The 25,287-nt window shown below is 47.0% G+C and overlaps 1 protein-coding gene across 2 annotated transcripts in view; it reads left to right on the forward strand.

Moving 5' to 3' along the window:
- WWC1 (WW and C2 domain containing 1) overlaps positions 1–25,287 on the forward strand; it is a 156,186-nt gene that overhangs the window by 16,603 nt on the left and 114,296 nt on the right. The window contains exon 1 of one of the 2 annotated variants that reach the window (XM_069590032.1): positions 1,607–1,782. The exons of the other annotated variant lie outside the window; for it this stretch is intronic. The gene's annotated coding sequence lies outside the window, so the exon portion shown is untranslated. Of the gene's footprint in view, positions 1–1,606; positions 1,783–25,287 lie in introns of those variants that run through there. 2 annotated transcript variants of the gene reach the window in all.

Here is a 25,287-nt window from a genome sequence, read left to right on the forward strand (position 1 = left end):
TTCAAGCTCAGGCTCTCTGGCCCCAGAGCTCCTGCTATTAGATTGCCATTCATTGTGAGGGTTACTGTGAGAATTACAGCACAAATTCTCTTATTTAGGACACACAGCCCAGGGCAAGGCCCAGAACAATTACTAAAGAATGCTAACAGTCATGACATCATCACAGCATTAGCTTGCAGGTGACCCATCTGACCTTCACAGCGCCAGCCAGTCTCGTAATTCTCCACCTCAGCAACCACAGCTAACTCCGTGTCCCCAGTTCAGATTCTTGCGAGACACTCATTTGGAAAGATGACAGAGCCAGCCTTGAACTGGGCTCATCTGGTTACAAGGAACCGCATCAGGGTGCAGGGGTCATGTACCCCCCACGGGAGCTGTCCACTCAGGTGAGCCTGTGGGCAGCTGGCACCCCGAGGCTGTGCTTTCTCAGAACCCCCCAGAGTCCATTTTTTTGGAATGCGGTGGCAGTTCGAGGACCCAGTGGTTACTCTGAGCACATGCTCGATTCTGAGCCCCACTTCTGGCCTCATCCCCCTTGTGACAAGTTCCCATTCATTAGTGTGACCCTGACTTGTGCTTCTGGAAGTGGGGACTGTGGACCAGCACACCAGCATCTCCTGGGAGCTGGTTAGAGACGCAGACTCTCAGGCTCCACCTCAGACCCCTTTTTGACAAGATTCCCAGTGGTCCTTCCACAGGTTAATGTTTGAGTAGCACTGGCCGGTCAACACAACTGATGTTTGCATAGCCCTGTTTTATTCTTTTGTTCTGTAGCTGACTCTGCCTCCAGACACAGATAGCAGGTAGTATCAGTAAGCAGTGGGTTCTCACATCCAGATATAAACACCACCAAGGACTAGGAGCTTCTCAGCCTGATCCTGGAACTCCACTTGGGATAAGGGATCGAAGCTGGATCCGGAAATGGGGGTGGGAGAGGTCCCAATGGAAAGAGGATCACACCTGCTGAGAAAAAGGCCTTGAGAGAAGGTCTTGAGCCTGCAGCATGCCCACTAGCAGGGTCAGAGGTCAGAGCCGATGCAGGCTATAGGGCAGTCCACCACTGTGGCCCCCAGGGGGCAAGGGACAGTCAGAAGATGGGAACTTTGGTGGCAGGGGCAGTGTCCTTTGGCTGTAACAAGGAATGAGGAGGTGGCCTGGCAGGCAGCTGGCAGAAACCACAGAGGCAGGATTCCAGCCCTTAGACAACAGTGGCAAGAGCAAGTCAAGGAGGTCTGGGTCCCAGAGAAGCTTCCCGGGCAGGCGCATGAGCCAGCGAAATAGATGACAAGTTCCGCGCAACTCTGTCCCTGGAACTATCTTTGAACAGGGTGAGATACTGCCATGTAGGGACTAGCAGAAACAGTGCGGATGGCCAAAACTGGGGGCCAACTGAGCCAGGGCCCATCACCCCCTCCACACACATTTCCCCCGACCCCCCGACCCACCCGGTGCGGCCCTGGTCCCAGCCAGGGGCAGCCTGAGTGGGGTGGCGCTGGGGCTGGAGAAGGCAGTCTTCTTGAAGGGCCCCCAGGGGTGGGAGGGGCAGGGAGCCAGCCTATGGCTACAGAGAAGTCTGTACAAGGCCGCTGAGGACTGCCTCACCTTCCTGGCAGGAGAGTGGCGGGGAGGTGTGGCAGGATCCCAGAGGGCTTTCCCATCGCCGCTCCCTGACCCAGCTTCACCTGTGGACAGCGTTCCTGCCTAAGCGTGGACCTTGCCCTGGCGCATTCCTGAGATAACCGCCCACCAGCGTCCTGGGAGCACAGTGCCCAGTGCCTCCGGGTGAGCGAGGCCCCTGACGCCCTCCCTGCATTCATTTCCAGTTTGTTGGATGTTGTCTGTGTGTCTGTGTAAGATGACTGAAGAACGAGTCATTAGTGAGCTGTCCAAAGTCCCTTTGGGGACATTCCAGAAAAATGAACCAATATCCCATCAAAGCCATGGATGCAGCATTCCTTCAAAGCAGAGTTTCTCAGAGTGTGGTCCACAAATCTCCCTGCCTTACGCCCCTGTGAAGCTTATAAAACCCAGATTCCTGGGCCCCCACCTGAAAACAACTGAATTCGAATCTCAGTGAGGTTTCCCAAAATTTGCATTCTTAATAGGCTCCCCCAGCCAATTCTAATCCACCTTAAACTTGAAAACTTGAAAACCTCTCCTCCTACCGCCCTGTGAGGCACTTTCTTTCCTTTGCATAAACCAGATCCTCTCTCTGCCTGCTGGTGGTACTCCCTTCCTGTGCTGCTATACCCAGATGTGGGGTCACCTCTTCCTGGGAGCCCACCTTGCTATCTTTGTCCCAGATCATCTAGGGGGGCCATTGTGCCCCCTTCTAACATGGCTCTTGCCACATCGGTGTCATTTTTTTCATATCTGTGTTCTCTAATGAATGATAAAGCACTCTGTCAAATCTCCTAGGCTCAACACAAAGTTGTGTACATAATTAGGACTAATAAATGCCTGAATATACGTGAAGGCAGCTGAGAGGGATTGATGAAGCCACAGAGCAGAGGGTGAAGTCAACGCTTCCCAATAGCAAGCTGCCGCATTCCGATTCTCCTCTCAGTCAATCTGAAGTCCTCAGTTAAGTTTTGGAGCCAGAGAACAAGTATTGGACCCAAGGAGAGCGCAGGGGCTGGCCTGGGGCACAGCCCACCCGTGTGGGCCTGAGGTGTCCCCAGTGGAAGCCTAGCTCCCTATCTACATTTTAGAAAAACTCCAGCAGGTTAAAAAGAAAGGGAGGGGGGTGATGCAGAAGAAAAACGACTCAAGGATGGTTCGCCAGCCCCAAGCCTGACCCCAAACCCCAGACCTCTAGAATGTTCAACACCCCCTCGCCTTGTCAGGCAGGGCGGGTCAAAGAATAGATCTATCAGACCATGAAACGCCCAAGAGTCAGTCCTTTCCCCCAGCCTTTCTCAGAGATCACTACCACGGTTTTCAGTGTGAGGCTCCAAACTGCCATTTGCCAAACTGGGAAATGTCGACCCAGCAGAAATTGCACAAAGATAGGAGAAGCCCGGGACCGGCTGCTTTCATGGAGTCGGTGAAGGGAGAGCCGGGCACCTGTGAGCTGAAGAATGTGGCTCATCTCCTCGCTCTGAAAAACAAAATGCATTTCCTTATTTTTAACAACTTGAGCACCACGAAAACCTGCTTTACCAGTCCAGGGCACCTCCTCTGATCTCTGCCTTTCTGTGTATATGTGGGGTAGGGAGGGGAACAGGGTGGCTTTGGAAAAAGGCCTGGCCTGGTGAGACTCTAGGGTCAGCCCAGACGGCTGTGACCTCAGCCCTGGAGGCACGGTCCAGTCGGAACTTTCTTTGAAGGGAAAGGATTGGCTGAATTGTAGGTGACTGGGCAGAGCAGCTGAGGGGGAGCACCCAGTGTTAACTGTGGGCTCTCGGAATACTTCAGACAGTTGCCGATGAGACACGGAGGATTTTCTGCCATATCAGTCAACAAAGATGTCCAGTCGTCAGCAATTGCGTCCCTCAAGTGTGAGCCGTTGAACCCTAAGGGGACACAGAAAGGAAAAGAATATCTGCCGTCTGGCAGCCATCAGACTATGGCCATTCCCTTCGGTGAGCCCCGAGGAAGCTCAGGATGTGAAAAATACAAGATACTGGCCCCAGATAGCCGGGATGCACATCAAAGGAATGGTTTCGTGTGCACCTCAGCCCAGATTCTTGCATCTTCCCTTGTGAAAAGCACTCAATTCCTTAATCTGGGTTATCTGGTTTTCTTTAGTTAACAATAATCTTTCAACATTCAGACTACCTGTTCCTTGTCATAGAGCTTCTATATAACCTGGCTTCTCTCCTCACTTCATGCAGAAGTTCTCTCAGGGTTACTTGAGCTGTCGTCCTCCGGGCTTGAAGTCCTAAAAATTCCCGCCGAATGAAACATTACTCTCAACTTTTAGGTGGTAAATATTTTTTTAAGTCGACACTGAAATTCCATGAGGGCATCAGTATGATAGGATTTTTAGGCCATTACTGAATTTCTTTCATACTTTTAAAAGAATGTTATTTATCTATTTGGCTGCACTGCGTCTAATTGCGGCACACAGGATCTTCTGTCTCCCTGTGGCATGAGGAATCTTTTGTCAAGGCATGCGAACTCAGTTGCAGCGTGTGGGATCTAGTTCCCTGAGCATGGATCGAACCCAGCCCCCCTGCATTGGGAGCACAGAGTCTTAGCCACTGGACCACCAAGGAAGTCCCAGAAGGATGTTATTTCTGAATCCCCTCTCTGTCTCTTCTCATCTCCTCAGATTACACTGGGATAGCTTCCAGGAAGAAGACAGGATGATGTTACTGTTTGTTCACATTCAAAAAATGATACAAGTTCAAAAATCTTGTTTGATGCTGCAGGAATCGCTACACCTGCCGCTCCAGCTGGAGGTTGTGACGGCTGCCATTTACTAAGGAATTTCACTGATTGACTTGTGCCTCCCTTCCCGAGGAGGCAGCTAAGGCCCAGAGAGGCTAGGGGATTTATCAAGGTCACACAGCAAGTTGGCGAGAGATTTTAATGCAGGCATTGTGACTGCACAGCCCCAGGTGCTTGTCATTGCTTCGTGGTTGTTTCATTGAGGTCATTGGTGCTTGGGGATGTAACATCACTAATCATTTCTCCACCATTTCTCAGAGCATCTTGTGTACACGTCCTGGTTAGAGGGTTAGTTAAGCTCTCACACTCTCCAGGGAGCAGTGGCTAAACTCCTTGCCTCCTTCCTAGAGTCCATAGGCAGTCAGATCCCATAGACCCTAACTGGTAGGGTGGTGAGGATGGGAGACCTGTGCCTGTGGCTGGGGGAGCCAGCAGCCATGTCATGATGACCCACAGGCCACATGCTCCCTGTCACTTCCCAGGTACCCTCCACCTCCCAGCACCTCCTCTCCTGTCTCTCTCTTTGCCACCTGCCCTCCAGGGTTTGACAGCTGTTTGGAAAGGTGAGCACAGAGAACTTTTCAGAGAGAATCCAGTTCTCCCAGTGTCCTGGTAGCCTAGCTCACTCAAGAGAAAGAGAAAGAAAAGCAGGATTGTGTGGGAGCGAGAGCCAAGTGTATGGGAACAACTTAGACCCGATTGTTCATCATCCTAGAAGAAGGTCTGTCTCCCGAACATCCCCATTTGCAGTCAGGGGTGCCACCTGCCTTTGTGAGGGGCCACGCCATGCTGAGTGATGTGTTATCGGTGCAATGCAATAGCCCAATGACATCATGAAATCCAGCTTTGGGAGAGAACATGTTCACAGGCAAGAATACAGCGATGAGGAGATGGAAGGGCCTGGTTACCTGGTATAATCCAGGTTTATTGTATAACCCCGAGTTTATCGGCCCCTTGTTCCTGTTCTCTTTGACATAGAATGATTTTTTTTTTTTTTTAGACTTTCTGATTAACAATCAGTAGTTTAAGCCTGCTAATCACCTCTTTAGCTTGGCATGTGAAACAAGGAAAAGCCATGGCTTGTAATCTGTTCTCTCAGGTCCAGAAATTCAAGTGTTGTCAGCCCCAATTTTTTTTTTCAAAAACTAGACTATTATTCAGGATAATTCTTATCATAATTATAATAAACATTCTGAGGTTTGTTATGTAGAGATTTGTTTTAGTTCACTTAAAGTTTTTTTTTCTTATTCTTTTTTTTCCAAAAGTTTTCTTTTTCAACTGCGTAAAGCATACATAACAAAATGTCTCATTTTAACCATTTTTAAGTTCAGGGGCCGTACGTACATTCCATCGCTGTGTAGCCATCACTACCATCGGTCTCCAGAACTCCTTTCCTTCTTGTAAAACTGAAACTCTATCCCCATTAAACACTAACTCCCCCCTTCTCTTCTCTCCCCCAGTCCCTGGCAACCACCTGGCAACCACCATTCTACTTTCTGCCTTCACTGCTCTAGGTACCTCATGTGAATGAACTCATACAGGATTCTTCCTTTTGTGACCAGCTTATTTCACTTAGCATAATGTCCTCCAGGTCCATCCATCCTGTGTGTGTGCGCGCGCACGCATTGTGCTCAGTTGTGTCCGACTGTTTGCGATCTCATGGACTGTAGCCCGCCAGGCTCCTCTGTCCATGGAATTTTCCAAGCAAGAATACTGGAGTGGGTTGCCATTTCCTTCTCCAGAGGATCTTCCCGACCCAGGGATCGAACCCGGGTCTCTTGCCTCTCCTGCCTTGGCAGGCAGATTCTTTCCCACTGCACGCTGTAGCATATGTCAGAATGTCCTTCCTTTTGAAGGCTGAATGCTATTCTGTTGTATGTTTACACCATGTTTTGTTTATCCAGGCATTTATTCATGGACACTCTTTCACCTTTCGATCAGCATGAATGATGCCACTATAAATATGGGTGTGCAAATGCCTGCTTTGCATACTTGCCTGCGCATCCTGCGTGTGCGCACCCAGAAGTGGAACTGTCGGATCGTATGGTGGCTCTAGTTTTCATTCTCTGAGGGACTGCCACACGTTTCTCCGCAGTGGCTCACCGTTTTCCACTCCGGCCGGCAGTGTTCAGGGTTCCAGTGTCTCCATACCCTCACCAACACAATTGTTAGTGTCCATTTTGGTTTTGGTTTTGATAGTAGCCATCCTAATGGGTGTGACATGGTATCTCGTGGTTGTGATTTGCATTTCCCTGATGATTAGTGATGCTGAGCATCTACACAGATATTGCTTTAAAAAACTAACTTCTCCTATCATTTCAAGACTGTGCCTGCTTAGTCACTCAGGCAGATTCTTTACCTGTAGCCCACCTGGCTCCTCTGTCTATGGGATTCTCCAGGCAAGAATACTGGAGTGGGTTACCATTCCCCTCTCCAGGGGATCTTCCCAACCTAGGAATTGAACCGGGGTCTCCCACGTTGCGGGCAGATTCTTTACTACCTGAACCACCAGGAAAGCCCAGTATTTCAAGGCTAAAGGCAGTAAAATGTACAGTTCAAGCGCTGAATCTGAGAAGCCGTGCTGCCTGCTTTAATGCTGGCTCCACATCTTTCTGACCGTAACCGCAGGTCGCTTGCAGTATGTCTCTCTGCTTCAGTTTCTCATCTGTGAAATGGGGTGATCAGCAAGCTGTCTCTCAGGGCTGCTGGGAGGATTCTGTGATCTAATACCCATCAGTCTCATGGGAAGTGCGAGCCTGGCTGAAGGTGTCTGCTGAGTGCTGGGCTTCGTTGCTCTGAGTGAAGAGCAGCATCTGTCGCTCATCCCTCCTCCAGGGCTGGTTTTCCTCTCTGCCTAGTCTTTTCCAAGTGGGAGCCTTGGGAGTCTGAGGGGAGATGGCAGCTGGAATTTGAGGTTGGGCATGTCAGGGGGAAATCCATCCTGGAACTCGGCAGCATCTGGTTTTAAGAGTAAGTGTTTGCAGATCTGGAGGCCAGGAAATGGGACTGTTCCTGGGAATCCAGTGCAAAGGTAGCTGCTCTGGTTCCTTCGGCCAAGAGCTATTAGAGCTGATAACCATGTGGACGAGGAATGGCTCCTCGCCGCCTTGAAGTAAGGCAGCTGCCTAAGGGTTTGTATTGCTGCATGTGTCCTCGTGGTGTACCCAGACCACCTGGAGAACTGTCCGCAGATATACATACTTAGTCCTCCCCGGGTTTTGGGCCTCCTTGCGGTGCCCCACCCACACGACATCAGCCTCCTCCCAGAGAGATTAGGGCTTCACCTGTCCCTGGGGTAAATTCCAGGAGTGTCAGAAGGCCCCTGGGTTCCGCTTCCCAGGACAGATCTCTGACTTGGTCACTCAGCCCAAGGGAAGGAGTCATGGGAAAGTAATACTCATCTCTGAGCCTTCTCTGAAGCCTAACCCAGCTTCCTTAGGAAACACACTGAAGGATGGGGGGCTTCCACCTCTCCTGCTAGTTTACCTGGTTAACTCCTTCTCAGGGCCCAGCTTCTAACATCAGTTCCTTAAGGGGTCATCCTCTTACTCCCCAAGTGGGGCCAGTGTTCACATTTCCTCACAGAGCAGAATTCTTTCCCTTGAAAGCAAAGGTTCAATTATTATTAGTTAAGATCTCACCTTTTTTTCTGTTTAATGTCGGCCTTGGAGTTTTCTAGACCAGCTATTCTTAAAGTCGGTTCCCTGAAGGTCCCCAAGATTCTCTCAGAAGGTATGCAAAGTCAAAACTTCATAATAATCCAAAGAAGTCATCTGCCTTTTTAGCTTTCCACCTGTCACGAGAGGACTATGATGTTTCCTGGAGGCAACATGGCATGCTGTTTTACAACAGACTGATGCAAAAGCAGCTCTTAAGACCCAATTGTCTTCTGTTATTATTTGTTTAGTTGCTCAATTGTGTCCAACTCTTTGCGACCCCATGGACTGAAGCCCGCCAGGCTCCTCTGTCCATGGGATTCTCCAGGCAAGAATACTGGAGTGGGTTGCCATTTCATTCTCCAGCGGATCTTCCCAACCCAGGGATCGAAGTCAGGTCTTCAGCATTACAGGCCAATTCTTTACCATCTGAGCCATCAAGGAAGCCCTTGTCTTCTGTTAAATCATACATTTAAAAGATTTGCAAAAATGTGAAATAATGACACTCTTCTCACAATGTGGGAGAGGGGAGCTTGGAGAATATAAGAATCTGATTTGTGTTAACGTATGATAGGTTTATTATTTTTATTTTCAAAGAAATTAATATTTTCAAGTTTTCCCTGTTTTCAATTCTAGTATAATACATACTGATCAATAAAACCCATATAGGGACTTCCCTGGTGGTCTCAGTGGCAAAGACTCTGTGCTGTCAAGCCAGGGGCCTGGGTTCAATCTCTGGCCGGGGAACTAGATTCCAATGCCACAACTAAGAGTTTGCAATATGCAACTAAAGATCCCAAATGCTGCAATGAAGATCAAAGACCCTGCCTGCTGCAGCTAAAATCCAGCACAGCCAAATCAACAAATGCATAAATTAATACTTTTTTTTTTAACCCATATAAACAGGGGGAGCCTGGTGGGCTGCCGTCTATGCGGTTGCACAGAGTCGGACACGACTGAAGTGACTTAGTAGTAGTAGTAAACAACAACTCTTTGGAGTCCTCAAGTTTTAAGAATGTGAAGGGATCCTGAGACCAAAAGGTTTGAGTGAGAATCGCTGGCCTAAACAGGGATCAGAAACTTTCTTCCGTTAGGGACTAGAGGACCATACCCTCTCTGTCTTAACTGTTCGATTCTGTAGCATGAAAGTGACCATAGATAATGTGTATATAAATAGGCATGGCTGTGTCCCAAAGAAAACACTCTTCATAGAAACAAGCATGAGTGAGTCTGGCCCATGGGCCATATTTTGCCCTCTTCTGCTTGAGACCATAAGCTCCAAAATGCCAGGAACCACACCTAACCAGTGAATTGCTTGATCCGCAACACCTAGTACAGGGCCTACTACTTAGTAGATGCTTAGGGATTGTAACAGAAATAGTATTTAGTGGCTGGTCATCCAAGTGAAAAATAAGTGACTTATTGAATTTAATAACGTCAAGGTATGTAGGTCTTGACTTCTTTAGCACATTATTTAAAAAAAAAAAAAAATCAAGAGGCAGGCCAGTTAGGGCCAGAGTGATGGCTCCAGGGACCCAGGTTCCTTGTACCTTTCTGGTACCCCACTCTTAGCATGTGACTTCCTTCATTAAACTCACCTCATGGCCCAACCAAACTTAAGGACCCTCAAGAGATTAAGCTGATCTGCCAATAAATGAACTGCCCATCAGAACAAAACTTAACATTCTTTAAAAAAAAGAACATAAAATCCAGATATTTGTCAACTTCACATTTAGAGGGTCTAACATCTAATAGAAAAGGTACTAGACTTCAGGAAACATGATAGAGACCCAGGAATGGCAGAGTTGTTGACGTTAGTGGAAAATGAATTTAAAATACTTATTACAGATATGTTTAAGGATTTTTAAGGAAAATAAGTCAGTAGGGAAATGGAACCAAATAACGATTCTAGATGAAAATGACAATATCTGAAATGAAAACTTCACTAGATGGATTTAACAGTTGATCAGATACTACAGGAAGAAAGATCATTGAACGTGAACTCAGAGCCACAGGAGCTATCCAAACTGAATCACAGAAAGGAAAAAAAAAAAAGTTGAAAAAAAAGTGGTCAGAACCTCAGTGATCTGTGAGATGTTATTAATCAGTCTAACAAATGTATATTTAGATTCCCAAAAGGAAAGGAGAGAGAATGAAAAAGAAAATACGCTTGAAGACATAATGGCTGAAAATTTCCAAATCTGGTGAAAAATATTGACCCATGGATCCAAGAAGCTCAGTGAACCCTAAAGCTCAATAATCATGTGGAAAATTAAACGTAGATACGTTGTAGTCACCTTGCTGAAAATGCAAGAGAAAGAGGAAAATCTCCCAGAGGATAAAAAGATACTGGATGTAGGAGAACAGTAAGAACTATTGTTCTCTTATCAGAAACAATGCATGCCAAAAATTAATTGAATAATAACTCTAAGGTGCTGAGATATGGAAAAACAGCTGGTCTGCAATTCTATATCAACAAAAGCATCCTTTAAAAATGAGAGTAAAGTCAAAACCTTTGTTTTCAGATAAAGGCTGAGAGAATTTCTCACCAGCAGACTTACACAATAAAAAATGTCAAAAGAAATTCTTCAGGCTGAAAGAAAATGCTATCAGATGGAAACTTGGATCTACATGAGAAATTAAGAGCACCAGAAATATAAAAGACTTAAATTTTTTTCCCTTAATTTCTTTAAAAGATAATTGTCTGTTTAAAGCAAACATGATAGTATTATTTTTATTGAAGCAGGAAAAGAGAATGAAGAGACAGATAAAACAAATAGAAAACAACTGGTTAGCTAGTAGACTTTAGTCTAGCTGTATTAATTATTCATTAAAAATAAACAGGCTAAACAGGCCAGTTAAAAGATATTGTCAGGCGGTGGGAAAAAAACAAGACTGCAGCTTACAGCCTGCCTACAATAGATGCACTTTGATATTAATACACAGGTAGGTTAAAAGTAAAAGGATGGGGACTTCCCTGGTGCTCCAGTGGTAAAGAATCCACCTGCAGTGCAGGAGATGTGGTTCAGTCCCTGGTTGGGGAACTAGGCTCCTGCACACCATGGGGCCGCTAAGCCTGTGCACTGCACCTAGAAAATCTGTGTGCCTCAACGAAAGATCCTGCGTGCCTCAACTAAGACCCTACGCAGCCAAATAAATACATATCTTTTTTAACAAAGAAAGAAACTTTCCAAGGGAAGCCAGTTTGCCAACCACTGGGGCTTTGTTCCTCTTGTGATTTCCTTGGTATTTAAGAGGTGTGCAGATCCTAGAAAGCCTGAACCAACTGTTTTGAGCTTTTGTTGCTGTTGTTTAGTTGCTGAGTCATGTCCAACTCTTTTGTAGCCCACCAGGCTCCTCTGTCCGTGGGATTCTCCAGGCAAGACTGCTGGAGTGGGTAGCTGTTCCTTTCTCAAGAGGATCTTTCCGACCCAGGTCTTCTGTGTTGCGGGCAGATTACCATCTGAGCCGATAGACTGTACTAAAATAAATATTTTTTTAATAATGTTTATAAAAAAGGTAAAAAGATGGAAAAGGTATAATATACAGATACTAATCAGAAGAAAGCTGGAATGGCTATAATGGTGGCACACAGAGTATACGCAAAATGGGAGAATTAGCAGAAAGAGAGAGCTTTTATAATAACAAACCCATTCATCAGAAAGACATAATAATCCTAGATGTGTACACACGTAATAGTTGAGTTCAAAATACACGCATAAGTAAGTGACTGGGTCCAGCAGAGCAAGTCTGCTGGCTCTTCGCAAGGGGAAGGGCTGATGGAGACACTCCCTCATTCCCGGCCTGTCTCCTCCGAGTCAGTGATGGGACAGAAGTGGGCAGGAGCAGGCTGACTCCACAGCCGGTTCTGCACTCAGCCTGGTGCGCACGTGTGTCTCTCGGATGCCTCTGAGAATGCAGGCCTGGGGCTCTCCCCCTGGGAGTCCCTGCAGAGAGTTCCCACAGGCTCCTTCACCTCTTCTTGCCATAAAGAGTTTTCTGGAACCTGCTGACCTCACATGGGATGCCAGCCAGACCTAGAGGCCTTGCACCTGAGGTTGGAGAGGACTGGGGTCCTGGAGTGATGGATGGGGTCAGGCTTGGTCATGGGGAATGAAAAGGGGCTGAGTCAGCACCAGGTGGGGCAGGGGACAGGATTAAGGGAATTTTTCAGCAATAACGAAATGTTGCCTGGAAGGGGAGGAGGAGGAGGTTTCCAGATAGGGTGTGCCTGGCTGGCAAAGAAATTGCATCATTTTCAGTCCCATTTGCTGACAGTCCAGCGATAATTTTTCTCTTTCCCTCTCTTTCCCTTCCCTCTCCTTCCCTTTCTTCCTTCCTTTCAAACTTTAAAAAAACAATTGTGGCAAAGTACACAAAATATAAAATTTATCATCTTAAACATTTTCAGGGTACAGTTCAGGGGCATTAAGTATTATACATTCACATCGTTAGGCAACCATCACCTCCATCCATCTCCAGAATTCTCTCCATCTTGCAAAGCTGACTCTCTGTACCCATGGAAACATTAGCTCCTCATTCTAGCCGCTGGCTTCCACCATTCGACTTTCTGTCTGTGTGAATCTGACTCTACTAGATATTCTTACAAGTGGAATCATGCGGTATTTGTGCTTTGACGACTGGCTATGTCACCCAACATTATGCCCTCCAGGTCCATCCATGCTGTAACCTGTATCAGAATCACCTTTTTGAAGGCTGAGTAATATTCCACTGTATGCACATATCGCATGTCTCTTATCCATTTATCTGTCAGTGGACGCTGGACTTGCTTCCGCCTCTGGGCTATTGTAAATATTGCTGCTCTGAACATGAGTAGACAGCAATGATTCCTTTTTGTGTAATTTTGCTTTGTGTTAAGGTAATGAGGTGAAGGCAGGGATAGAGGTTAGTGGTTCAGGAAATTCCCTGGCAGTCCAGTGGCTGGGATGCTTCCACTGGAGAGGGTGTAGTTTCGATCCCTGGTTAGGGAACTAAGACCCCAAGTGCAGTGTGATGTAACCAAAATATAGAAAAAAATAAAAAAATTCAACACCGTTTCCCCCTCCTTACCCTATCTTCTTTAAAAAGAAAAATAAGAAATTAGTGGTTCAGAACACTTGACAGCCCTATTTCATACCGGGAACTTAGAACAAAAATGCGCACCCTAGAGAGTCTAGCCCCGCGAATCTGTTTATTTGATGGTGCAGAGCTGCTGACACTTTTTGCTAGTTGAGGGCTTTAAAGTCCATGCCCACTCTTCCAGCAGTCCTTTGCGCTTTGTGGTCCCTGTGGTCACAGTTAAGGTGTCATGTCTTGCTTTGGCTATTGTAACAGGATGGCCAGGTTCCAAGATTATTTTCCCGCAACTCATGTTGCAACTACTTCTGGAATTTTGTTCCGCAGGGTTTTCCAGAACAAATTGCTACCCTTCTCAGAAACTTCTTGTGGTTCTCCAGCACCCATAGAAAACCCCAAAACTTCTTAGCATGACTCAGGGCCCCACTACCCTTCCGAGGCCCTTCCCCTCTCCCTTCTTCCATTTCCCTCATTTATTGATTGGTCTATTTGTTCATCCTGTGACCTGTATTTTAGAATGTTTCCAATGTGCATGTCTTATGTTGACACATTGAAATGATGTGTTAAAGGGCCCAGTACACAGGAAGTGCTGGAATGTTTCTGATGAATGAGTTTCACCTGGCGTCTTATTAGCTCTTCAGGGATAACCTTGTGCGGTAAATTGTCTCATTCCCCAATCGACTAACCAGGAAATTGAGCTTCAGAACTGTTGAGAAATGAATTGCAATGTTGGTCCTTGAATTGAATTCAGAATCAGAACCATGCCGTTCCTCTGAGAAAGACTGTGGCTTTATGAGATCCTGGAAAGCCCAAGGCAGCAAGAATAAGGGTACTCAGGGGCTCTGGGTGCATTCTTTCACTAAGTAAAGATGAATTTTTCCTGGGGTTGAGTTTACCTGAAGAACCATGAGAGGTCAGTGCTTGTAGACATCCGCTTAGTGAAAGCCTGAGTATAAAATCGCCTAGTGGAGCATTAAGTCGGCTGCTTTTCCAACTTTGGAAGGATATATAAAGAGAATATAAGCTCATGTTGGAAAGAATATGCTTCTCCCTTTATAGGGAACCCGGGAGTAAGGAAAAGTCTTACCAAAATAGATTGCATTCATGCTGGTAAAATTCTGAACGCTCAGCTGGATGGGTGAGGAAGTTGGAGCAAGTGGGTGGATGCTGACTCCTTCCTCCAGTGGGGCCCCCTGCAGACATGCTGCAGCTGAGGACAGAAGAGAAATCAGAAACACCCACGGAGAGTTGGGGTGGGGGGGATGTTGAGGCACTTGCTCAAGGTCACTCAGCTAAAAAACTGCTGAACTGGGCCATCCACAATTTAGGAATCTAGGTCCAGTGGTTCTGGTGTTTCATGCAGGCTGCTTTTAATCCATGTCTTCCAGTTAGAGGTCTGTAGTACAGTGCAAAGAACACGGGCTTTTGAGCATCACTTGCAGTCTTGGCCAGGTGAGCCAGCTTCAATGCCCTCACCTGCAGGGCATATATAAGAACCCTTATACCCTGAGTAGCGTTGAGGACCAGAGAGCAGTCAGGTTAAGTAGCTGGCAGGTGCCTAGGACAGAGTCAGTTGTTAATGCTGCTGTTTCCTGGTGATTTCATGCTTCATCTGCCCTTCCTTTGCTTGATGTTTATGACCATCACCTGGGTCTGCCTCATGTGGTCAAGATTCTTGGTTGATTACACCTTCGATGTGTGCTCGCTAAAGGAATAAAAGGTTCTGATTGGATACAAAGGCCAAACAAGTGCAGCCTCCTTGCTTTTCTTGGTAGCACTTTTTCAGTGGTCACACCAGGCAGTCGTGGGGTGGGGTAGGTATAGGGAATTTTCTCACTTCCTTTCCCCCCAAAGTATCTGCATGACCTCATGTTTGCCAAGGCATTTGGCGCTAACTCCGTCAGCTCAGCCAGCATCCACCCTGGGCTGGCCGTGCCCCAACCCCTCGCCCACCTCCAGTAAACCAGACATGCCTCATTGAGAGCATCAGGCTTGTCTGGAGCGAGCAGGTGTACCTCAGGCCCCTTCCTGCCTAGGAAATTGCCTTGCCTTTGGCTCCCCCTTCATAGGGTACCCTTTTCTTCTTCCCTCCTTGGTGGTATCTTAGGAAGAAAGTCCTACCCTAGAGTTTCCAGGAAGCCACTTGATTGATAACTCCATTTACCCTGGAGCAGAGGGACCCATAGTTCTGAGTTATGCTCAGAATTTACCACGTGCTGACGTCAAGGCCCAAGTGAAAAATTGAGAGGGTCTGGTTATGCAGAGTGCCTGTCAGACACGCTGGAGAAGGTTTTGAGGTCTCTTATTTTATATATATTTTAAAAGGGATCCTTCTTTTGAGACAGAACTTCAAAGGAAACATTCCAGGCCACACTTCCTTTTGGTAAATCTTAACCAGTGTAAATGTTTGCTTTGTGTTGTAAATCCTAGGAGGTGAGGTGGAGGTGGGGAGGAATTTCAGAAGCAGGTGTCCTGCCAGCCAAAGTTAAAACTTAATCTGCTCTTTAGGGTGTTTGGGGAGACGGGTGGCTGCGGAGCAGAGCATTTATAATTAACGAGCCATGCTAATGAACAGGGATTTGGAGACAGAAACTTTTTGCCAAGTTGTGCAAATTCCTGGACTTTGTGCCTGTGGTCCCCTGGAAAGGGAGAGAGTTTAGGAAAGCAGGACTCACAGGTGGAAACATCTGCTGGGGAGGTCAGTGAATGAATATGGGAGGAACAGGGCAAAACAGGTTAAAAGGGTAGAAAGATAAAGGGGAAGGTGAAATGATATGGAGCCATAATTGTTAATAACTAGCATAGTAGCTCAGTTGGTAAAGAATCTGCCTGCAATGCAGGAGACCCGGGTTTGATCCCTCGGTTGGGAAGTACCCCAGAGAAGGAAATGGCAGCCCACCCCAGTACTCTTTCTTTCCTGGAGAATCCCATGAACAGAGAACCCTGGTGGGCTACAGTCCATGGGATCCCAAAGAGTTGGACACAACTGTGCAACTAACTTTCTTTCTTTCTTCTTTGGTTGAAATGTCAATTCTTCCAACAGTTATTAAAAGAAGTATCCACTTTCCTGCCACTCCTGCCAAGTCCCCCTCACCACACACAGGAACATAATACACTGAACAGGAGGGTCTGGGGAATTGGCCTGGGACCCACACAAGGGCTTCCCTTGTGGCTCAGCTGGTAAAGAATCTGTCTGCAATGTGGGAGACCTGGGTTCAATCCCTGGGTTGGGAAGATCCCCTGGAGAAGGGAAAGGCTACCCACTCCAATATTCTGGCCTGGAGAATTCCTTGGACTGTATAGTCCATGGGGTCACAAGGAGTTGGACACGACCGAGTTATCTCCACATTCTCCAGGAAAAAGACTTCAATTTGCTGCTTTAAATCTGGGGTGGGAGGGAGTTTGGGGGAGAATGGATACATGTATCTGTATAACTGAGTTCCTTTGCTGTCCATCTGAAACTGTCACAACACTGTTAATCGGTTATACTCCAATACAAAATAAAAAGTTGAAAAACAAAGGCCAATTTGCTGCCTAAGATATACCCCCTTGGAAGAAGCCCTTGAAAACCCAGGCCATTGTGTGGAAGGAGGCCACGTGTACCTTGTACAACTTGGGCAAAGGCATTCACCTTCTCCTGAACTCAGTCCTCCTGTCAGTGAAATGGAGAGCTGCTGACATGTGCAGAGCCATGAGGATTCATGATGATTGTGGGTGTTTGCTCCAGCATTGAGTAATCATGATTGCTACCCTCACCGCTGCAGAGTCCATCCTGCGGGTGGGGGATGTGCTGGAGAGGGTGGCTTAGCCGGAGAGGCTTCTGGGGACCTCCCTCCACCTCCCCGTGCGCGCACACTCCCTGAGACCCCTTTTGCCTTTCTCTTTCCTCTGTTCCTCTAGAAGGAGTTGGGGCTGGTAGGGAGGGAGAGGGACAGAGCACAGGGGGAAGGGTGCCGTGAGGTTGTTGGCAGGCAGCAGCTGGTTTGGGGGACTACAGGGCTCTGCAGTTCCGTAAGAGGAAGATGGGGAAAGAATGGGGTCCCATCCTGGTCTTCTCCCCAAAGCTGCTGAGTCCTCACTAACTCTAGGAAGCAGCTGGTGCCTCCAGAATCCTGTACCTCCAATCCCTCCCTGCTTCCCCCAGAGCCTGCAGTTGACCTCAAGGCAGAGCTGCCAGGAAGTGAGCTGGGTGACTCACTGCCTTCCCTAGTTTGGGGCCATCAGAACCCCTTCTCCCACACGGGGGGGGGGGGGGGGGAGGGTCATGCGTCAAACCACAGCTTTGCCCCTTCCTCGTTTAGCCTTGAGCCTGAGAGCAACCAGGAAGCGGACTAAACATCTCACGCTGGGCGCTGCCTAGTAAGCTGCGGAGCATCCACACAGTGGGGCACCTACAGTTAACAGTGAGACAGAGCTATGTGTGCTGTTATGGAAGGAATTCCAGGATGTATGGTTCAGCAGACTGCAAGATTCAGAAAAGTATATTTTGTGTTTAAAAATGGGGTTAAAGATACACATCCATGTGTAGTTGAGTCTTATAGAGGGGCTCCAAGGCATCATGTATTCCACAGAAACACTGGGCCCACACAGGGTAAAAACACAGCACTGTACGTAAAATAGGTAACTGATAGCACCTATTGTAGAGCACAGGGATCTCTACTCAATACTCTATAATGGTCTCTATGGGGAAAGAATGTAAAAAAGAGTAGGTGTATGTATACGGATAACTGATTCACTTTGCCATATGCCTGAAACTTAATATTGTAAATCAATTACACTCCAATGCAAATTTTAAAAATCAAATTATTGAGAACCCCTGCCCTGCCCCCCAGAATAGCCGCAGGTCCAGCATCACCTTTCGAGCATCACTGCCTTGGAACCACTTTGTATTCCTACAGCCTCACCTTTCCCACTTCACTCAGTTCCCTGCCTGACTCATGTTGTAATCTGAGTTTGAGAAAAAGTGGAGGGAGCTTGCGCAGGCACCTGCACCGCAGTGTGGTCCATCTGTTCCAAGAATGGCTTATTTTTGTTTGCTTTACAAAAACAAAATGTTAACATCTTCAAACGTTAACATGTTGCCGCCTTCAAATTGGGGATGAATCTCAGAAATGTTGGCGTGGTCATTGCCGACACGTGCAGAAGCTCTACTTTTCCTATCAATGTAGCTGGTACCATGACTCCTCTGTTTCAGCCCCAAACCATTTAAGACCTCTTGTGGATGGGCCCTTGTTCTTATCAAAAAATCTGTCTTTGACATCGTCTGGTAAAATCACGAAAGCATCAGAACCCAAACTCAGGGTAATTTTCTGTAGCTTGGAAGAAGAGCAGAGGCATTAGCAGACAGTGCCCAGCACTAACAATGGCGCCATGAGGAGGCCACAGGCGCAGGTGGCCCAGAGCTCAGGAGGGTTCAGTCTATCAGTCCCTGAGCTAACATCATTTGCTTGCGTTTTTCCTTTCGTGTATGGAAAGGAGAGCCATATAATTAAGTCCACATCTGAAGAAGCTAAATGAGCGTTTTTAATACATATAAAGTAAACATTCCGAGATAAAGTGGTGGGACCATAGTTGACTGGCGGTGCATTTCTTTCTTTGCTGTTTACATAATAAAACTTTTGTTAATGAGGCTTGCTCTCTTAGGTGTGATGCGGTCAAGTGGACGTGTGTTGTGTGTTTGCTGGGTACACACACATGCTGGTATGTCGATGAAAATATTTCTGGAAGCACATTCAGGAAATCTTTCTTTGAATTGAGGATAATTGACATACAACATATGTTTTAGGTGTACAACATAGTGACTCAATATTTGTGTCTATTGCAAAATGATCACCACAGTAAATCTAGTTAACATCTATCTCCTACATAATTTTTTTTTTACATGTGATGAAGACTTTTAAGTTCTACTATCACAACTACTGTATATAAAATAGATAAACAAGTACTTACTGTATAGCACAGGGAACTATATTTAATGTCTTATAATAACCTACAGTGGAAAAGAATATGTATTTCTATATGTATAGCTGAATCACTTTGCTGTACACCAAACTAACACATTGTAAGTCAACTATGTCAATTAAAAAAATGAAGATCTAGTCTTCAGTTCAGTCGCTCAGTTGTGTCCAACTCTTTGTGACCCCATGAATCGCAGCACGCCAGGCCTCCCTGTCCATCACCAACTCCCAGAGTTCACTCAGACTCATGCCCATGGAGTTAGTGATGCCATCCAGCCATCTCATCCTCTGTCGTCCCCTTCTCCTCCTGCCCCCAATCCCTCCCAGCATCAGGGTCTTTTCCAATGAGTCAACTCTTCGCATGAGGTGGCCAAAGTACTGGAGTTTCAGCTTTAGCATCATTCCTTCCAAAGAAATCCCAGGGCTGATCTCCTTCAGAATGGACTGGTTGGATCTGCTTGCAGTCCAAGGGACTCTCAAGAGTCTTCTCCAACACCACAGTTCAAAAGCATCAATTCTTCGGCGCTCAGCCTTCTTCACAGTCCAGCTCTCACATCCATACATGACCACAGGAAAAACCATAGCCTTGACTAGACGGACCTTAGTCGGCAAAGTAACGTCTCTGCTTTTGAATATGCTATCTAGGTTGGTCATAACTTTTCTTCCAAGGAGTAAGTGTCTTTTAATTTCATGGCTGCAGTCACCATCTGCAGTGATTTTGGAGCCCCCAAAAATAAAATCTGACACTGTTTCCCCATCTCTTTTCCATGAAGTGATGGGACCGGATGCCATGATCTTCGTTTTCTGAATGTTGAGCTTTAAGCCAACTTTTTCACTCTCCACTTTCACTTTCATCAAGAGGCTTAGCAACTTTCAAATATACAATATGGTATTGTTACCTATAGTCACCATGCTGTACATTATTTCCTGTGACTGTTTCATTTTATAACTGGAAGCTTGTACCTTTTGACTCCCTTTACCCAATTAGTCCTCCTGCCCCCACCTCAGGCAACTACCGATCTGTTGTCTACACGTGTATAACTGGGAAGGAAATCTTAACTTTCCTGTTATTTGGGGGGCTTGCATTCATGGGTGAGGAGGGGAAAGGTTTTCGTTTCCTGTGTTCGCAGGTTGTTTTGTTTTAATACTTTCACTATATTTTCTCTGGCTTTTTTAGTTTTGTTAATTTTTTTTTTTTTTTTTAACTAGCAGTACCTCTGAAGTCTCAAGGCCCATCTCAGACCTTCTGACCTCCTGATCTCTGGGGATGGGACCTCAGGGGCGGGGGAGACAGCCAGGTTCAGTTATCCATCTAACCAGGCTAAAAGCCAGTATTTCCCCCTACCTCCAAGTCAGGAGATCAAGCATCCCCTGAGGCTCATCAGGGTTTCAGAGAAATCACTAATTAACTAACTTGTTGCCTTTCCCTTCTGTCTTCCCCCTTGCTTCCTCAGATGTTTTTTGAGCACCTCTCCTGTGTATAGCCTCAAATAGGCTTCTACAGACTCTCTCCTTCCAGACTTCCTTGTAGAGCTGGAGAGGGATGTTCATTTTGCACTAGAGGTGCCTGCAAAACGTGTTTGTCATTACGATCCTTGCCGTCTCTCTAGAGCCTTTCAGTCTGAGGATGTGCCTCAGACTTAGGTGCCTCAGGTGCTGGGACCCCCACCGCCCCGGCCCCTGCCCCCAGTGTGGAGGCTTCTCCTCCCTGGAGTGATCCTGATGCATGGATGGCCAGGGCAGGTTCATCAGTTATCAGATTCCAAATGCCTGGCAGTGCCTCTGTGATCTTTGCAACCCAGAGAGGCTGCTCTGATGTGATGTCAGTCTAGAAGGACTAGAAGGAGATCAATGCTGGTGTGGCTGCCAGGGCTTTCCAGAAAGAGAGGGACATGGAGGAAGAGGACAGCCCCTCCCCCACCTGCACAGCCCCCAGCTCCCCCTCCCCCGCATTAGCCCAGGTCCATCATTTTGCAGACTTGGACACTGCTACTATAGTTCCCAAACTGATATATCTGCTTCTCTCCCCTCCTTACTCCACTGTCCAAGATAATCTTAATATATAATATATATATAATGTAATCTATAATTTTTTATAGAAACTCAGTCTGCTCATGCCATCCCTGCATTAAAAGCATTTTGGTGTGGACTTCCCTGGTGGCCCAGTGATTAGGGCCCTGAGCTCCAAATGCAGAGGGTCCCCGGTCGGGGAAGATCTAGCATGCTGCATGACACAGCCAAAAATAAAAACAAATGGAAAGAAACAAGACACGCTGATGCTCTACCATGCATGGCACATGGAACAAAAGTCTGACCCTGATTTTGCCTCTCCTGCCCCCTCCTGCTCCCCTCCACCCCGCCTTGTACTCTGACCACAGATATGCCAAGGCCTGGCGACTCTGCATTACTTGCAAGCACTAGTCCCTCTACTCGGACTCTTCTTCCCTCCTCACTTCACCTTTTAATGCCTGCTTACCCTTCGGCTCTCTCCTTAATTGTCACTTACTCAAAGGAGCCTCCTCTAACATTGCTGAGTAGTTCAGACCCCCATAGACAGTCATCGACTCATGCCACTGCATGCTACAGCTTCATAGACCTGCTCACAGTATTTGTGTGACTGACTGTCTTCTCTGAGGCGCTTGCAAGCTCCCCGAGGGCAAGGGGTCAGGCTGCGTTTCTATAGAACTCCATCCTCAGTGCCTGGCCCTGATGAGCTCTGAACACACGTGTGGAACAAATGAATGGCTGACCCTCCTGCTACGCGGTGATGCTTCTCCCAAGAGCCAGTGGCTGGCCCCGCCCCCAGCAGGATGTGACCGAGGAGGCTGATTGGTGGGATGGAATGCGACAGGTCCCTCTGGTATCCTGGATACGTGAGAGGGTGGGAATGTAAACTGGGCCCAGAGGCTGCATTCTTGAAATTTCACTTCAGCCCAGGAGGAGCCTGCAGGGAAGTGAACCTGACCTTGAAGTTCTTGCTTGTATTTTTTTTTGCCCCCTCTCGCTTAAAAGAGGCAATCATGCAACACATTCTTTCTAAGGGAGCTGCGAGGTGGGAGCTTTTAAGTCACGCTCCATTCATCACCCAGAACTACTTCTTTCTGGTACAGGCGTGCCTTCCAAGACTTATTGGCCTTGCACAGCCTGGAGGAGGTAAGGTTGCAGGAGCATACTCCCTGGGCACTTGCAGAACATCTAGCTGCAGTTTCCCAAACGAGATATCACAGACGCTTAAAAAAAAAAAAGCAGGCTGATAACAATGGCAGGTGTTTGCTGTCCCCAGGAAATGTGCTAAGCACTTCGCCTGCTTCATTTCATCTGGTCCTCCCAGCACACCTGTAAGCGAGAGATTATTATGCCAGTTAAACAGATGAGGAATTAGGTCTCAAAGAATTGAAAGACCTGCCTTCGTCCACACAGGTGGGTGTGGAAGTGCCCGTATGCGAACACAGCTTTGTGTAGGAGCTTCCACGCCTCTGTTCTAATGCCTGTGCTGTCTCCAAGTTGCAGCTAGCACCTGGCCAGGTATAGGTATAGTCTTCCTAGTACTTCACATCCATTCACCTAACTTCACAAAACTTGACGAGGAAGATATGATCACTCGCACTTCTCCAATTACTTAGCTGAGGCTTAGAGAACTTCATCAGGCAACAGAACCAGGATTCAAACCCAGTTCCATCCACCTGCGAAGTCCTTGATTTCCTGCCCCTAGGGGACCTGGGAAGTCTGTATGTCTTAGATCAGATCACTTTGCCTCTCTCCGCTCCTCAGTTTCATCATCTTTAAACAAGGACATTGAACTCGCGTCAGGGGTTTTCAAACACTGTTTAGTCATGGAGCCCTATCTTCAGATGGAATCTTGCATTGAATCCCGGCGTGTGAACTCTTAGTTGTGGCATGTGGGATCTACTTCCCTAACCGGGTATGGAACCAGGGCCCCTTGCATTGGGAACATGGAGTCTTAGCCACTGGACCACCCAGGAAGTCTTACCCCGTATATTCTTATGTGTGGCGGTAAACAGCCCTGCTGAGTATCCGAACACCCTGCTGTCAAACCATATGGCACTTGAGATGAATGGTTTTTATCTTTACTTTTGACTTCCGTCTTTCAACAGCTACATCAGTGATTCGTAACTAGAGAAGATTTTGACAGCTCTTCCCACCTGTCCCGGGGAACGTTTGGCAATGTCCAGGGACATTTTTGGTTGTCACAGCTGTGAGTGTGCCTCTAATGGCTAGAAACCAGGGATGCTTCCAAGCATCCTATAATGCACAAAGCAATTCTTCCCATACCATGAAGAGATATCTGGGCCCAGATGTCAGCAGAGGCTCCAGGTGAAGGCCAAAGTCAAGAAACCCTGTTTAGAAGGATGGTAATGATGACCCTATATGCAATAAGTTAAAAGGGACACAGACATAAAGAACAGACTTTTGGACCCTGTGGGAGAAGGCGAGGGTGGGATGATTTGAGAGAATAGCATTGAAACATGTATATTACCATATGTGAAACAGGTCACCAGTCCTAGTTCGATGCATGAAACAGGGCACTCAAAACCAGTGCTCTGGGACACCCCTGAGGGATGGGATGGGGAGGGAGGTGGGGGGGGGGGTTCAGGATGGGGACACATGTACACCCGTGGCTGATTCATGTCATTGTATGGCAAAAACCACTACAATATTGTAAAGTAATTAGCCTCCAATTAAAATAAATTAATTTAAAAAATTAAAGAAACCCTGAAATCTATGTTAAGCACCCATGATGTAGGCCTGGTCCCTGCCCACATGGATCAGGTAGTCTAGTGTGCGTCATGGGGAATTTAGGGGTGGGGAACAGGGATTAAATGACCAAACAAAGAAACAGGCATATAACTGCCCATTGTTGTAAGTTCTGGGAAGAAAATAAAATGGTGCCCTGGTGGAGAATTAATAGGGGGACCTAATTAAGATGGCTCTGGTCAGATAAGCCCTCCCTGGGAAGGACAGTTAAATTGGGGTCTGGAGACCCAGGACCTAGCCAAGCAGAGAGAGGAGGAGTGATTCCTGAAGTGATCTGAAATGTGCAGGGTGGCAGAGTAGAGGGAGCCTTGGACAAAGTGGCAGGAGCTGGAGGAGGCTGGGGAGCCAGCCAGGAGGGGTCTTCACACCTGGGCAAGAGGGGGGTGGATTTCATTCTAAACACAGTGAGAAGCTGTGGAAAGCCTGTAACAGGGAAGTGGCATGCTCTTGTTTATTTCTCTAAGATTTATAAAGTGTGAATTGGAAAGGATTTTTCCAGTTTTAAAAATGTTGAGGGACTCCCCTGATCCAGTGGTTAAGACTTTGCCTTTCAATGCAGGGGGCGAGAGTTCAATCCCTGGTTGGGGAGCTGAAATCCCACCTGCTCTGTGGCCAAAACACCAAAACATAAAACAGGAACAATATTGTAGAAAAATTCAATAAAGGCTTTAAAAAAGTGTTGAGAGGTGCTAAGAAACTGATCCTGGGCCTCGGAAGGTCCAAGGGCTGCAAGGAATCCTTGACCAGAGTGGCTGGGCAGGTGTAAAGACAGCTGGAGTTACACGAACAGAGATGCTGTGAGAGCGGGGGGAGCAGAGCAGGTCCACCGGGCCCCTGGCAGAGACCAGACTCCCCCAAACAGAGGGCTGGGGCTGGGGCGGAGGGCCCTGCCCCACAGCTAGCTGCCTACAGGGGAGAAGGCGCGAGCGAGTAGCTCTGAGGGCCTGCAGGGCTCTCATCTGAAGTCAGTGCTGTTAGTTTTTGCCAAGTGGCTTCCCACTTCAAGTTCAGGGAACCCCAGGGTTTGGGGAGCCTTGCTCTGTCTGTATGTGATGGTGTAGCACATGGGTTTTGCCTGCTTCTGGTGCTTGCCAGCCACGTAAGGTGAATTACTTAATCTCTGCGAGCCTCAGTTTCTTCATCTGTAAAGTGTGTGAGCATTTTCTTAAACTGAGCTGTGAGGTTGAAACAATGTACTCTTGGTAAAGTGCTTAGCATATAATCAAGGTTTAATGAGTATTAGTTACTGCAGTTAGTTTAGGTAACACTTTCACAAGTAATACATTTAATCACCTAAACAATACTATGATAGTATCTATGATTTTTTTTAAACAGCTTTACCAAGATATAATTCAAATGCCATGCAGTTCAGCCATTTAAAGTGTGCAATTAAATGACTTTTAAAGTGTTCATAGAGTTCTGCAACC

This window comes from Ovis canadensis, chromosome 5 (genome assembly GCF_042477335.2).
Source record: "Ovis canadensis isolate MfBH-ARS-UI-01 breed Bighorn chromosome 5, ARS-UI_OviCan_v2, whole genome shotgun sequence".
NCBI classification, from domain to species: domain Eukaryota; kingdom Metazoa; phylum Chordata; class Mammalia; order Artiodactyla; family Bovidae; genus Ovis; species Ovis canadensis.